This window comes from Lissotriton vulgaris, chromosome 1_2 (assembly GCF_964263255.1).
Source record: "Lissotriton vulgaris chromosome 1_2, aLisVul1.2, whole genome shotgun sequence".
Taxonomy (NCBI): domain Eukaryota; kingdom Metazoa; phylum Chordata; class Amphibia; order Caudata; family Salamandridae; genus Lissotriton; species Lissotriton vulgaris.
The window spans coordinates 360,022,917-360,037,340 of NC_141686.1; the positions used below are offsets into that span (position 1 = coordinate 360,022,917).

The 14,424-nt window shown below is 45.2% G+C and overlaps 1 protein-coding gene across 3 annotated transcripts in view; it reads left to right on the forward strand.

Annotated features, from left to right (window-relative positions):
* Positions 1 to 378: 378 nt before the first annotated feature.
* LOC147736850 (uncharacterized) overlaps positions 379 to 14,424 on the forward strand; it is an 86,750-nt gene continuing 72,704 nt past the window's right edge. For all 3 annotated transcript variants that reach the window (XM_086953529.1, XM_086953528.1, XM_086953530.1), the window contains exon 1: positions 379 to 631. The gene's annotated coding sequence lies outside the window, so the exon portion shown is untranslated. The remainder of the gene's footprint in view (positions 632 to 14,424) is intronic.

The following is a 14,424-nucleotide window of genomic DNA, read 5'->3' on the forward strand; positions in this document are numbered from 1 at the left end:
CTTCATATCTTGATTTTGCTCATAAGAAAGTGTCACTCATAGTCATTTAAATGTCACTCTTATTTGCACTGAAATTGTGAAAATATCACACACAGCAATCTGAACCCTTGGCAGCTTTGAACTAGGCATTCTGTCGTTTCCTTTGTATAGTGGCAGCTATTGTCGACTTCCACATCATTAGCTTCTGCTTGTTAGGTCACGTGTCTGGGATTTCCAAAGAGAGGAGCACAGCATTGAAACGCAAAACTACAAATCCCATCCTATTGGAACGCGGAAGCGAAGACGCAGCCATATTTAAAACAGGAGCCAATGAGGTGCCGTCGTGCGTTAATCTTCGCCCACTGCAATGACGTACACTGGCTCTAACCAATCGCTGCTATGAACGTCCTTCCTGCCGGGCAAGTGGCATATTCTGCGACCAATGGTTTGTCATCCTGTGCGTGTAACTGCACCAATCAACATAGGAGGCAGACCAACGGCTTTGGATGTAAACAAAGCCAGGCGGTAGATTCCGGGTACAGTGGGGCCTTGACGCCAATGGTGTTCCGACCGTGGGACTGGACGACATCAGCCACGGCCTGGAAGCGGCGGCAGTCATTGTGAGGAGGGAGTGGAGCTTCCGGACTTCAAGGTAAGCGCTACCAGGCAGCTCTTTTCAAAAGTCGGAAGAGAATCACTCCCTTCCGGCCGAAGACAGCCAATCGGAGACAGGGAGCGCTGGCACGTGGAGTAGGCCTCTCTACTGCGAAATATATAATGGCGGGGGGGGTTCAAAGCATGGCAGGGCAGCCTTCAAGGAGGGCAGTGACTGCGCGGCATCTGCAGTGCTTGAGGCAGGGGTTCAAAGCATGGCAGGGCAGCCTTCAAGGAGGGCAGTGACTGCGCGGCATCTGCAGTGCTTGAGGCAGGGGTTCAAAGCATGGAAGGGCAGCCTTCAAGGAGGGCAGTGACTGCAAGGCATCTACAGTGCTTGAGGCAGGGGTTCAAAGCATGGCAGGGCAGCCTTCAAGGAGGGCAGTGACTGCGCGGCATCTGCAGTGCTTGAGGCAGGGGTTCAAAGCATGGCAGGGCAGCCTTCAAGGAGGGCAGTGACTGCGCGGCATCTGCAGTGCTTGAGGCAGGGGTTCAAAGCATGGAAGGGCAGCCTTCAAGGAGGGCAGTGACTGCGCGGCATCTGCAGTGCTTGAGGCAGGGGTTCAAAGTATGGAAGGGCAGCTGCTGTGTGAGGACGCAGTGCTTGAGGCAGGGGCTTATCCTCCATTTATTGCAGCATTATCCCTCTACCTGTGTCTGGTGCTCTTTTGTAACCTGCACACGACACTTTTCTCTTGTAACACACTGTTTGCTACCGCTTACATTTTGTTTGCTTTCGATACCTGCTCAAGTGCCACCATTGCCTACCTAACGTTTGTTCTTGTGTTTGAGTGTCCTCCATTTATTGCAGTATTGAAGTATCCAAGAAGGAGGGAAACTGACAGTTCTCTTTTTGGTGATAAATATGGATTTATTAGAGAAGCGAGATCGATACATGTAGAGCCCACGCCAACCGCTGCACTGGAATCACCGGAATGCCTAGGCACAGGATTCCACATTCCAGAGCATGCGGCGAGGCGAGCTCAGCAGACAGCACGAGGATACAACACATCCTCCTCACCAGAAAAGAAAAGCATTGATCTTAACAGTTAATACATACAAGCAGAGCAATTAATACAGTCACATCACATTGAGAATAAATTGGAAAGAAAAGGTTATTCATTGAGAACAAACTGGGAAGAAAGGGTTATTCACCAACAATGTAATCTTTATGCCACACAGGAGGTTTCCTCAGACGGGAAAAACTTGAATGAGGAGATTGGACGGGATTGGACTGAGATGAACGAGGGAAAACAGGAGGGTGGCGAGAATTGGAACTAGAGGGAGAGGTCCCAGTACGGTTGGGGGCAAAAGAACAGCTAAGAAAAGGTGGAACTCTGACAACTTTAGAGAGACTCCAAACATTCCCATCTGACAGCTCTACAACCTGCCTGCCTACTCTTACGACTAACAATGGGTCAGAAAAGCGAGATACACCAGATCTAAGAAAACCAGACTTTCTCACACGCACCCAGTCACCAACCTTACATGGATTACTGGAATTGGAAGACACCGCAGGGGAACGACAAGTAGAACGTTTACCATCTACAAGGTTTCGCATCCAGGGTTGGCTTAAATTACATACACCTTTCCTCCCCCGCATTATTTCAAAGGGAGACAGTTCACCATTAGCCTTAGGAGTATTCCGATAACTCCATAAAAGTTTTTTAACAGCCTCGAGACAATTCTCACCGTTGCACACAGCAAGTTGTAGACCCTCCTTGAGCACCCTAATCCATCTTTCGACCAATCCGTTCCCTTGAGGATAGTAAACAGAAGAGTGCTTGTGTAGGATGCCATGATTGCAACAAAAAGATTTCATCTCGGAGGAGGTGAACTGTGTGCCGTTATCAGAAAGGATGGAAGAAGGAAAGCCTTCTTTTTCAAAAATTGAATTGAGAAAGTCGATAACCACTCTGGAAGATACATGTGGAACAAATTTCACCTCAGGCCAACTAGAGAACTGGTCTATCAAAACAATGGCGTACATGGGACCCTGACCAAAGGACATGGGGCCGGCAATATCTACAGAAACACACTCCCATGGTTTAGATGGTCTTGAGATAGAATCATGGTGGTATTTAACAGGCTTTTGGGATTTATCACTCACACAACATTCAACACAGAACCTTACTTTTTCCTCGATAAACTTATCGACACCAGGCCACCAAAATTCACTTCTTATTCTTTTCTTCATGCTGGACATGCCTGGGTGGCCCTCATGAGTCATGTCTAATACGGTGTTCCTTAAACTATCCGGAACCACCAACAGTAAACCTCTCAAGAGAGTTTCTCCCTGGACGGAGAGCTCTTGAGCTACTTGAAAATAAGGCAAAACACTAGAAGGTAGACTGTTCTTGGGAGGCCAACCATTTTTGACATAAGATACAACATCTTGATAATCACGGTCACTTTTGCAAGCCAAAACCCAATCGTCTTCACGAATACAACCATTGGACACTTCGCAAATTGACACCACTTTGTCAGGGTCATTATCGGGAGCAACATGATTGTCGTCTTCCACGGGAAGCCTGGAAAGGAAGTCAGCAAGGACATTCTTTGCACCGGGGATGTACTCAACGGAAAAGTGAAAATCTTGCAGCTTGTACTGCCATCTTGCGATTCTAGAGGTGGCTTTACCACACCCTTTGGTCGTAAACAGGTCAACAAGGGGACGATGGTCCGATCGTACAACAAAATCTGTACCATATACATACCTGCGAAAGTATTCAATTCCCCACCAACAAGCCAATGTTTCTTTTTCAAGAGTAGAATATTTTGTTTCAGCACCACGTAATGGTCTTGATGCAAAAGCAACAGTGACAAAACCACTGTGTTGCCTTTGCATCAGAACAGCACCAATGCCGATATTGCTTGCATCAGTGACGATGAATGATTTACAATTAGTGTCAAATGGGGACAAAGCAGGAGCAGAAATTATGCATTGTTTGATGAAATTAAATTGACATTTGCAGTTATCATCCCAAACAAACTCTTGATGATTTTTCATCAAATTACGTAAGTGAGAGGTTTTATCAGAAAAGGAGGGGATAAACTTGGCATAGTATTCGGCTAAACCGAGAAAGGATCTAAGTTGATCCTTGTTGCCCGGTTCAGGTGCGTTTTCAATAGCCCTAACTAAGCTTAATTTGGGAGAGATGCCTTGTTTGCTGATGGAATGTCCTAAATAATCTACTGAACTTTTCCCAAATTTGCATTTTTCTTTGGTAAGAGTGAGACCGTTGTCTTGTAGAATAGACAAGACTTTAAACAAAATTTCAGAATGTTCACATTCATCCTTGCCAAAAACTAAGATGTCGTCCTGAAAATATAACACGTTGGACACATTCTTAAACATATTGTGCATTACACGTTGAAACACTGAGGACGCGGACACTAACCCAAAAGGCATCCTTTTATATCTGTATGCACCTTCAGTGGTTATAAACGAAGTCAGATGCTTGCTATCATCGTGAAGTGCTATCTGGTGATATGCGTTAGATAAATCCAATGTGGTGAAGATAGATGCATCTTTGAGCTTAGCGAACATTTCACCTATATTGGGTAAAGGATGTCTATCCACCCATACATTTGAATTTAAATCGCGCATATCCACACATAAACGAATTTTCCCGTTGGGTTTGTGGGCTACGACCACTGGCGAGAGCCATTCGGAGGATTCAATTTCCTCGATTACATCTAAGTCGCATAACCTCTGAAGTTCTTTTTTTACAGATCCACGTAAGGCTAAGGGTATGTTGCGTACTTTATGTACTTTGGGAACAGCGTTATGTTTGAGAATAATTTTGTGCTTAAAATTTTTGAGTAGACCCAAAGTAGGGGAGAAAACTTGTGGAAAAGTGGTTTCCCATTTGTTGTCACGAGATACCTCAACAGAATTGATGAAGTCAGAGTAACCTAAAACTTGATCGGGGTGATTGGGATCAAGCTTCATCATCAATTCTCTCTGTTGTGGCCAACCCAGTAAGCATGATCCATCCTTAGCAACATAAACTTTAGCATGAATTGACTTGCCCTTAAATGACAAAGTGGAAGGAAAGTATCCAAATACATCAATGGGTTTTTTCCCATACCCCCTTAATTTTATGTCAGAGGGAAATAACGATATGACATCTGGGAATTCTTTTAGCAATACGTCATCACCAATTAGAGTGTATTTAGCACCAGAGTCTGCCATGACTTTTATAGATTTGGACCCAATTTGAAGCATACAAAAGGGTGAGTCTTTTTTATCTTCTCCAACTTCATAGACGTTGCAGATGTCGTCGTACTCATCGTCATCGATGTCCACAGGTTGAACTTCAGAGAATCTGGGGCGTCTCGGGTCAGGATTAGAGTACTTCGATCTGTTGCGACTCTTACACATCCTGGAGAAATGACCCCTAGACTTACAATAGTTGCAAAATTGTCCTATAGCGGGACACCTCTTATCTGTTGCTACATGGCCAGGAAAGCCACATTTGAAACAAACGACATCCTTTCTAAAACTTTGATGAGAAGTAGAGGCCATCGAAGGTTTGTTGGAAGTAAAAGTGGATGGGTTCTTCTTGACGTTTTGGACCACCGATATACTAGGATTTTCGGAAGAGGATTCTTTCGGTTTTTTGTCGGACAACTCTTTGATACCTAGCTTCATATCTTCAAATCGGTGTGCGATGTCGAGTGCTTTTGAAAGAGATAAGTCTTTTGCGTCTAGTAATTTTTCTTGAAGTTTCACATCAGAGACATTATGCACAAGTTGGTCCCTTAGCATTTGATCTTGGAATTGTTGGTAGTTGCACTTTGCGGCCAGGATTCTTAAATCTTTGATAAAAGAATCAATTGGTTCAACGGGAAGTTGTTTTCTGCTAAGGAACTTGTGACGTGCCACCACTTCATTGACCTTTTTTATGAACTGTTTGTCGAGTTGCATAATTGCATTTTCATAGACATCAACTTCTTCTTCAGATGAATTATCTAATGTCATTGGAGGCAAATGTGAAAGAATTTGTCTTCCTTCTGCGCCTAGTGAATGTTTTAGGATTGCAAGTTTGCGTTTGTCCGTGTAGTTCTCACCACCAATGGCTTCGAGATAGGCTTCAAACCCTTCACGCCATTGTTTCCACTCCAAAGGAGGTTCTCCGGGACTGGCCAAAAATGGCGGAGGCGCATTAAAACTTTCCATTGAGATGCAGAAGAATGAATGGAAAAGTTGATGAATGTAACTTTACCAGACTATAGAAAAAGTCTTACTTAGGTATTGTGATGTCATAGACAGTAGTAAAAATTCTTTAGAGGAATTATTCCTTGAAGAAGAATGCAAGAATTTCCTTGAAGAAAGCTTTGTGATGTCACAAAAGCAGATCGAACAGATGCTGAATGTTCTTGCTTGTGCTGACGCTGCCTGCCTTGATGAAAAGCTTTGTGATGTCACAATAGCAACTAGAATAGGCGATGTTTGCACTTGCTTGTGCTGACGCTGCCAGGCTGGAATGCAGAGAATGTTGAGCGTTGGCTCGCGCTGAGATTTTCAGGCGCGTGTTGGAGCGCACGCATCAACTCGCGCAGATGAAAGTGCAGAGAAAAAGTATTAAAATGAAAATAATCTCACCGCTTGATGTGAAGAAAGTGGGATTTTCACCAACGTGGCAACAACTCGATAATGAAGGCTCGGCAGGCACAGAAGAGAGAATTCAGCATTTCATGTACGCAACGGTAATCTTGGTCCGGGGATACCGGGGCTGCAGGCTCAGGAATCGCGTAGGTTCGTTCACACCAAGTCGCCAGTGAAGTATCCAAGAAGGAGGGAAACTGACAGTTCTCTTTTTGGTGATAAATATGGATTTATTAGAGAAGCGAGACCGATACATGTAGAGCCCACGCCAACCGCTGCACTGGAATCACCGGAATGCCTAGGCACAGGATTCCACATTCCAGAGCATGCGGCGAGGCGAGCTCAGCAGACAGCACGAGGATACAACAAGTATATTACCTCTATTTGTACTTTGTACGCTTTTGTAACTTGCACACATGTCACTTTTTCCTCCTGTAATGCACCGTGTGCTACGTCTTGTATTTTGTTTGCTCACAATTGTCACTTTTGCTTCATGTAACTTATCGTTTGCTTTTGTGTAATTTGTTCACTTGTAATTTTCTCCTCATGTATCATTACTGTTCCTATTGTGAAGCGCTCTGACACCTTCGGGTAAAGTCCGCGCTATAGAAAAACGCATAAAATAAAAAAAAGTTAAACGCATTTTTCAGTTGTGTTGATCCAGTTGAGCAAGCACACCCGAAAACATTTTTTTTTTCCAATGCACCGGAGTGGGGCATTGTGTGCTCGCTGGCATGGGGTTACCTGGTCACTAAGCATACAAGTCAGTCTTTCCTGCCTCTGTAACATATTGTGATATTTTCTTTGAGCTTTACTGAACAACCTGTGTCATTCATCCACTATTAATGTTCAGTAAGTGCTGCTCTTTTTGCTGTAGTACAGACCGTTCCAACATACTAGTTTTTCTATTCGTATTTGCGGTTTCAAGTGTTTGTTTCAAAGGGGCAACACGTGCCTTTACTGATATCCCCCGCGTACCAGATTTTAGGTAACAATGGCAGCTTGTCATTACAATATTGACAAGGTGGTAACCACAGAGGAAAGTGGAAATGATTTCACCTCAAAGGAGGGGGCAGTGAGTGTGGAGTTTCCATATCGAGGTGGATTAACACTGCTTTGGAAACACCATTTGTTAATTTAACCTGTATTTAGACCATACTTGTGGCACAGCAGTGACCAAACTTGACATGGCACCTGTCAACTTTTAACCTATACACTTATGGTTTGGGCACATCTGTTCAGATTGCCATTTCTAAAATTGACACCTATTCTGCTCCAGGTGGGATAACACTTTTGTTTACGTCAGAGTAATCGTCCTCTGTAAGTTCTTTAGTGCTTGTTTTGTGCTCATTCCTGGAGAAACCATTATATATGGCAGAAGGTATACCCTACTATATATTTCTAAGGATAAGGCTGGTTCCAAAAAGTGGTGACCATATTAAGGAACAAGGCTGATGAGTTCTTTACACAGTCGTGTAATCTCAGGAAGACTTGCAATGTATTTCTTAAGGCCACCTACGTGGTGTGTTATAGTGCAAAAAACATACCCAGCCTAGGGTGGCCAATACTTTGAAACCACCCAGGGTATACTTTGGGTGGCCTCACTAGACTAAGCTGCTGTAATTACAACACAGTGGCGACATCGTTAAGATCAAGGAGACTGGCACTGATAAGTGTCTATTCTGCTTTCCTGAAGAGACTGACATTACTTATAACATGTTTTGCAGGTCCTAGGTGCCCTTTGCATACACAAACTAAGGAACCAAAATCTACTCATTCCTATTTTGGGGAAAGTCCCACACTGTAAAGAAGTTAAGACAAAACATCAGCACCCACATACTGATCACTCGGTGTCTAAGATCACACATACGGTTAGAATATGGACTTTTCTGGATTGCTGAGATGCATGTTGCTTTAGCTATGTTCTAAAGCGATTGAGTGTATCACTCATGTGTTGTGTTTCACCAAACTTTGATGCAAGGACATAGCGGTGTGTAGTAAGTGAAGTACCTCAGTCGACCAGGGCAGCCAATGCACAGATATGTCTGAAGGTCACAAGTTTGAGTCTTGTCTGGTTCACTCTTCTCTTGCTCTAATTCGGTTAAAGGTGATAAAATGAGGACTGTTGTTATTGGCACCCAGAGAAGATATGATTTTGTTTGTTTCGTAGGCTAAATAACTAGTAATCCATATTATATGACATGCAATCCTTATAAGCTTGCAATCTCTGCATATTGTTTTCTTTATATAGTTTAATAGTGACAATACTGTTCATCTGTAATAAGGCATGATTCCTCAACTGCAATAAGCTTTGAGCTGCCACCCTACATTCTTCTTGAAATAGTGCAGCCCTCTTTTGCATCTCATCACAGACTTCCGAGAACAGACTGACTCGCACTTTGTTCTTGCATCGCTAGTCACTGACAAGTCACCTATAGGCTTCCTTGAACCTCAGGCCTCAACACACTAGTAGCACACCGCAACCACTCGCATTCAATCTTCATATCGCACACCCCAGCCAATCAGATGTTGAATCTCCTCATGACCTGCAAAAAATTATTTCCTTCTTCATGTTGGATAGTACAGTTCATTCTCTCCCTCTGGGTCCCCCTTCTCAGTCAGACCTGCTCTCTAGACGTGTTGTTACTCTGAATGCATACAGTCCCTATGGCTCCAGAAGGGGTTGTTGGGATCCCCTCCTGAATCCTATTCCCTTCTGACAAGGGGCTGTACCTAATCCCTTAACCCACCAAAGGAATGTCCTTATCACGATGTATAATTTACTCTAGAAATAGATTCTGTTTGACAACACTACCATTACAGCTGCTATGCCAATCTATTGGAAAACACTCAAATGCATTAGATCCTTCAACATTTTTTAAAGAAAATCCGGTACATCCTTCTGAAAGTCTTGAAAGAGACACATTGCTCAAAAAGAGTTTGGCTAGCAGTAGGTCAGTTGAGATTACCCTGACAACACAATAATTTATTAGGTATTCTACAATCACTAAGATAGTGGTGTACCCTTTGACAAACCAAATATCTGCATGAAATCCAGAAAGATAGCATTACAAAGCCTTACTGGTACTAGGACAATCTGACAGTCCTTCATGTGTTGTGTGCTCATTCCCCTTTTTGTATTTAGAACATCTGATACAGCTTTTTATAGCAGTCCATCAAATCGTCCACCAAAAATGCTTTTGATTGGGATCCTCCGTTATTCAGCTACTTAGGTTTACAACACCAATGAGGATGTGTATAATACAAACTCTTAAAGCTTTTTCTTAGGTGGGTCCACAGCTAAGCCACATCTTTGGTGATATTGAGTTCTTTTCAGCTACTCACTTCTACATTTAGGGGAGGTAAAATCCAGAGGGATCATATTCTTGAAATCCTTTTTGATGTAACATTCGTCAAGCCTCGGCTTTAATGATGCATTGGATTGGCATTTCTTCCAATGAGTCCATGTCATTTTGAGTTATTGCTTGTGCTTTTCTATTGGAATGTTCTAGAGTGAGAGAGTAGTCAGAGAACAAGCATTGGCATAGCCAATAGGTATCGCCTTGGGGGCCTTATAAGTGTTTTGTTATTCAGCACAATATCCTTGGTGCAACTACATCTACTGTTGCATGGCTAAACACTTATACGGTCCCAAAGGCGAGGCCTATTGGCTATGCCAATGCTTGTTTAGTAATTTTAGTTTTAGTATTTTTGTTTACCCTGGCCTCTTCCACTACTTGTAGATATCTTAATCACCTTGTACATATCACGCATCCAGACATGTCACTGAGCACAGTATGTCACTTGATCACAACTCTCCTTGACTTTCACCTTGTGGCAGCCGTGCATATGAAGTGTATTATATGTGGGTATATATAAATGATGCAATTTATATAAAATATCCCACTACCTTGAAACACTGATTCTGTGCTTTTATTGTGTGTTCCAGAAAATGTTTTCACATTTAACCTGTGCATAAAATAACTTGTTCTAATTTGAATTGTATTTATAAGAAATATTTTGGTTACACCCGACAGAACCATTGTACTTTTTGCAAGACTATATCCAGGTTCTAAGTGACACAGGGCCACCTCATTGTTTATTGAGCATGATTCATTGCAGCCACTCCATTTCTCTCTTGTTCAGCCTGGTGGTGGATTTCCATGCCATGGTCCTTTCTTATTTCCTACACTGCCCGCTTGTTTATACCCTTTGCTTTCATGCTGCTTTGTTGTTCTCACCAGTATATTCCATTCTTAGCCGTTTATGGTAGCAGGCTACTCATTTAGGAGGTTAATGTTTTTCTGAATACACAGTTTGTAGATCGAGGCAACAAAGTCTTGCGCTTTCTAAACCTGTCGCTGCTTCTGATGGCCAACGGTGGTCGCGCCCACTACCTCCGTAGTGCTGGGCACATCCGTTGGCCGTCTCGGCCCCGCCCACTACACTAAATCAAATCAGGAAATTTATATAGCGCACTACATACCCAGAGGGTCTCAAGGCGCTTGAGGGAGGGTGGAGGATTACCTGTCGAATATCCATGTTTTAAGCTGTTTTCTGAAGGCTAGGTGGTTTTGAGTGAGACGGAGGTGAATGGGGATGGAGTTCCAAGTCTTAGCTGCTAGGTAGGAGAAGGATCTTCCCCCCATGGTGGTTTTGTTGATGCGTGGAACAGCAGCGAGGGCTTGGTTGGAAGAACGAAGCTGGCGGGGGGAGTGTAGAAGGATAGTCGCGTGTTGAGGCATTCGGGTCCAAGTTCGTAGAGGGTTTTGTGTGTATGGGTGAGGAGGCGGAACGTTATCCTTTTATTAACGGGAAGCCAGTGGAGGTCTTTCAGGTGACCGGAGATGTAGTCTTTGCGCGGTATGTCTAGTATGAGTCTGGCTGAAGCGTTTTGGATGCGTTGGAGTTTTTTCTGAAGTTTTGCGGTGGTACCGGCGTATAAGGTGTTTCCGTAGTCCAGGCGGCTTGTAACCAGTGCGTGGGTTACCGTTTTTCTAGTATCGATGGGGATCCAGCGAAATGTTTTTTTGAGCATGCGCAGAATGTTGAAGCATGATGAAGAAACTGCGTTGACTTGTCTGGTCATCGAGAGTGAGGAGTCCAGGATGACGCCCAGGTTTCGTGCATGGTCCGTTGGGATGGGTGCTTTTCCTAGGGCCGCTGGCCACCAAGAGTCGTCCCAGGCGGAAGGGGAAGTTCCTAAGATGAGGACTTCTGTCTTGTCCGAGTTCAATTTTAGCCGGCTGTGCTTCATCCATTCGGCTACGTCTTGCATCCCTTCATGTAGGTTAGTTTTGGCGGTGTTTGGGTCTTTGGTGAGTGAAAGGATCAGTTTAGTGTCATCGGCGTAGGAGATGATGTTAAGGTTGTGATGGCGTGCGATGGCCGCGAGGGGGCTCATGTATACGTTGAAGAGTGCGGGGCTGAGTGATGATCCTTGTGGCACGCCGCAGATTACTTCGGTGGCCTCTGACTTAAACGGTGGGAGGCGGACTCTGAGTTCTTCCGGTGAGGAACAAAGTGATCCAGTCTAGTGCTTTTCCTTGAATTCCGATGTTGTTGAGACGTTGTATAAGGGTGCTATGACAAACTGTGTCGAAGGCTGCAGACAGGTCAAGGAGGATGAGGGCGACTGTGTCTCCGTTGTCCAGTAGTGTTCGAATGTCGTCAGTTGCTGCGATGAGGGCGGTTTCGGTGCTATGTTTTGCTCGGAAGCCGGATTGTGAGGAGTCGAGGGATTTATTGGATTCGAGGAAGGCGGCGAGCTGGTTGTTGACGGCTTTCTCAATGACTTTGGCCGGGAATGGTAGGAGCGAGATGGGGCGGTAGTTTTTGAGTTCGGTGGGGTCTACTGTGGTTTTTTTCAGAAGGGCGCTGAGCTCAGCGTGTTTCCAGCTTTCCGGGAATGTGGCGGAGTTGAGGGAGCAGTTGATGACGTCTCGGAGGTGGGGTGCGATGATGGAGTCAGCTTTATTGAAGATGTGGTGGGGGCATGGGTCTGTGGGGGATCCTGAGTGGATGGAGTTCATCAGGCGAATGGTGTCCTCAGTGGAGATTGGGTTCCAGTCATAAAGGATGTTCTGGGGGGGTTTAGTTTCGGAGGTAGGATGGGTGGGTTGGTCCCCGGGATGATTGTCGAAGCTGTTGTGGATGTCGGCGATTTTGTTGTGGAAGAATGAAGCTAGGGAGTGGCAAAGTGTTTGAGAGGGAGTGATGTTGTTGGAGTTGGCAGTGGGGTTGGTAAACTCTTTGACGATGTTGAATAGTTCCTTGCTGTTGTGAGCGTTGTTGTCTAGTCGGTCTTTGAATGCGGATTTCTTGGCTGCTCGGATGAGTTGGTGGTGTTTTCGGGTGGCGTTTTTGAAGGTGTCTCTGGTCCTAATGTTTGGCTCTTTTTTCCAGGCTTTCTCAAGGGAACGACAGAGTTTCTTTGATTTCTTAAGGTCATCGTTGAACCAGGGGGCGTTTTTGCTGCCTAGTTTGATTTGACGTTTTTTCAAGGGTGCTAGGTTGTCGGCGCTGTGGGTTAGCCATTGTGTGAGGTTGATGGCTGCTTGGTTAGGGTTCGATGAATAGGCAGGGGGATTTTGAAGAAGCGATGTGGAGATCTGGTCGATGGTGATTTTGTTCCAGTTTCTTCGCAGTGTTGGTTGAGGGTGGTTGTGGATTGTGGTTTTTATGTTTTCGAAGTGGACGTAGCTGTGGTCCGTCCAAGGGAGAGCTGTGGTGTGATTAAAGGAGATCTGCTTGCTGGAGGTGAAGATAGGGTCGAGAGTGTGTCCTGCGTAGTGGGTGGGGGTGTTTACAAGTTGTTTGAGTCCGAGGTTAGCAAGGTTGTCTAGAAGGGTGGTGGTGTTGCTGTCGTTGCTATTTTCCAGGTGGAAATTGAGGTCTCCCAGTAGGATGTAGTCCTCTGAGTGGAGGGCGTGTGGGCTGATGAAGTCAGTGATGTCTTCACTGAATTGTGTGCGGGGTCCTGGTGGCCTGTAGAGGAGGGTGCCTCTAAGTGTGGTCTTGGGGTCGGTGTGGATCTGGAAGTGAAGATGTTCGGCGATAGTGAGGTTGTCGTCTGAGCTGGTTGAGACACGGATGGTGTTCTTATGGACGATGGCGATGCCTCCTCCTTTTTGTTTTGTGCCGTCTTTACGGATGATCTTGTACCCGTCCCGGATGGCTAAGGTGACGTCTGGAGCTGAAGAGGCGGCGGAATAGCCGCCGCGGTTAAGCAGCTAAAATAAACAGCAAAGATTTGTAAACCTTGTTTCTAGTATAGTAATTTCCTTACTAATGTTTCTCTTTTAGGATGGCCGCCAATGTTGTTCTCGGCCAACATGGCCTACCCAGCTTGTTTCTCTTGTCCTTCTTCAATGTCTATGGATCGCCTGCAAACACAACAAGCTTTCATGTGGTTGCACAGCAGCAGCAATTGTCCCGGCAAGTGCTGAGCTAGTTTCAGCATGGCTGCCACACGCCCTTCTTTTTATTAGCGCGGGCCCTTCCCTTGCCTCCCTGACTAGGAGTGCAAGTAATTCACTTCCCATCATTGAGTACAAAGTCTCCCATGCATTGCTACTGTGCATGCAGTGTCTCCTGTAGCACGTGTGCTGTCTGCAGCACGCGCAACCCGAGCTCCTCCTGTGATGTGCACCCGCGCTCCCAGGGAGCCCCCAGCCGGGGAGCCTTGACACCGGTCCTGGACCCCTTTCACCCCAGACAGACGCATGGAAACCACTGAGCTCTAGTAAATGCATAAGGTCTGGTTTCATCAGCTGCTGTTGCGAATTGGGTTCTGCCATTGGAGTACGTAGGCCTTGTTACACAAGCACAGCTCTTGCGAGTACAGATACGTGCACTCTCCCTCCTCAACAAGCAATAACAGGCCCACTTGTGCATGTGAGAGTCTGGGACGAGGGTGAGAAGACTGTATTCAGTCTAATATTTACTGCTGTCTGTCCAACTCCACAAGTGGCAGCGGGACAGCAGAAAATCACCAAAATGAGCACACACAGCCGACAGTGGCAGTGCCGCCTGCCCACCCAAACCCTGTGGTAAGGCATCCTGAGGGCTTCCCCAACTTACACTCCATTGTTTACATTAACTTTATTGGCTGCCCAAAGCACGTGTGTCAGCAGTATTGGAATGTCAATAAACATACACAGAACAGAAGCGGAGGC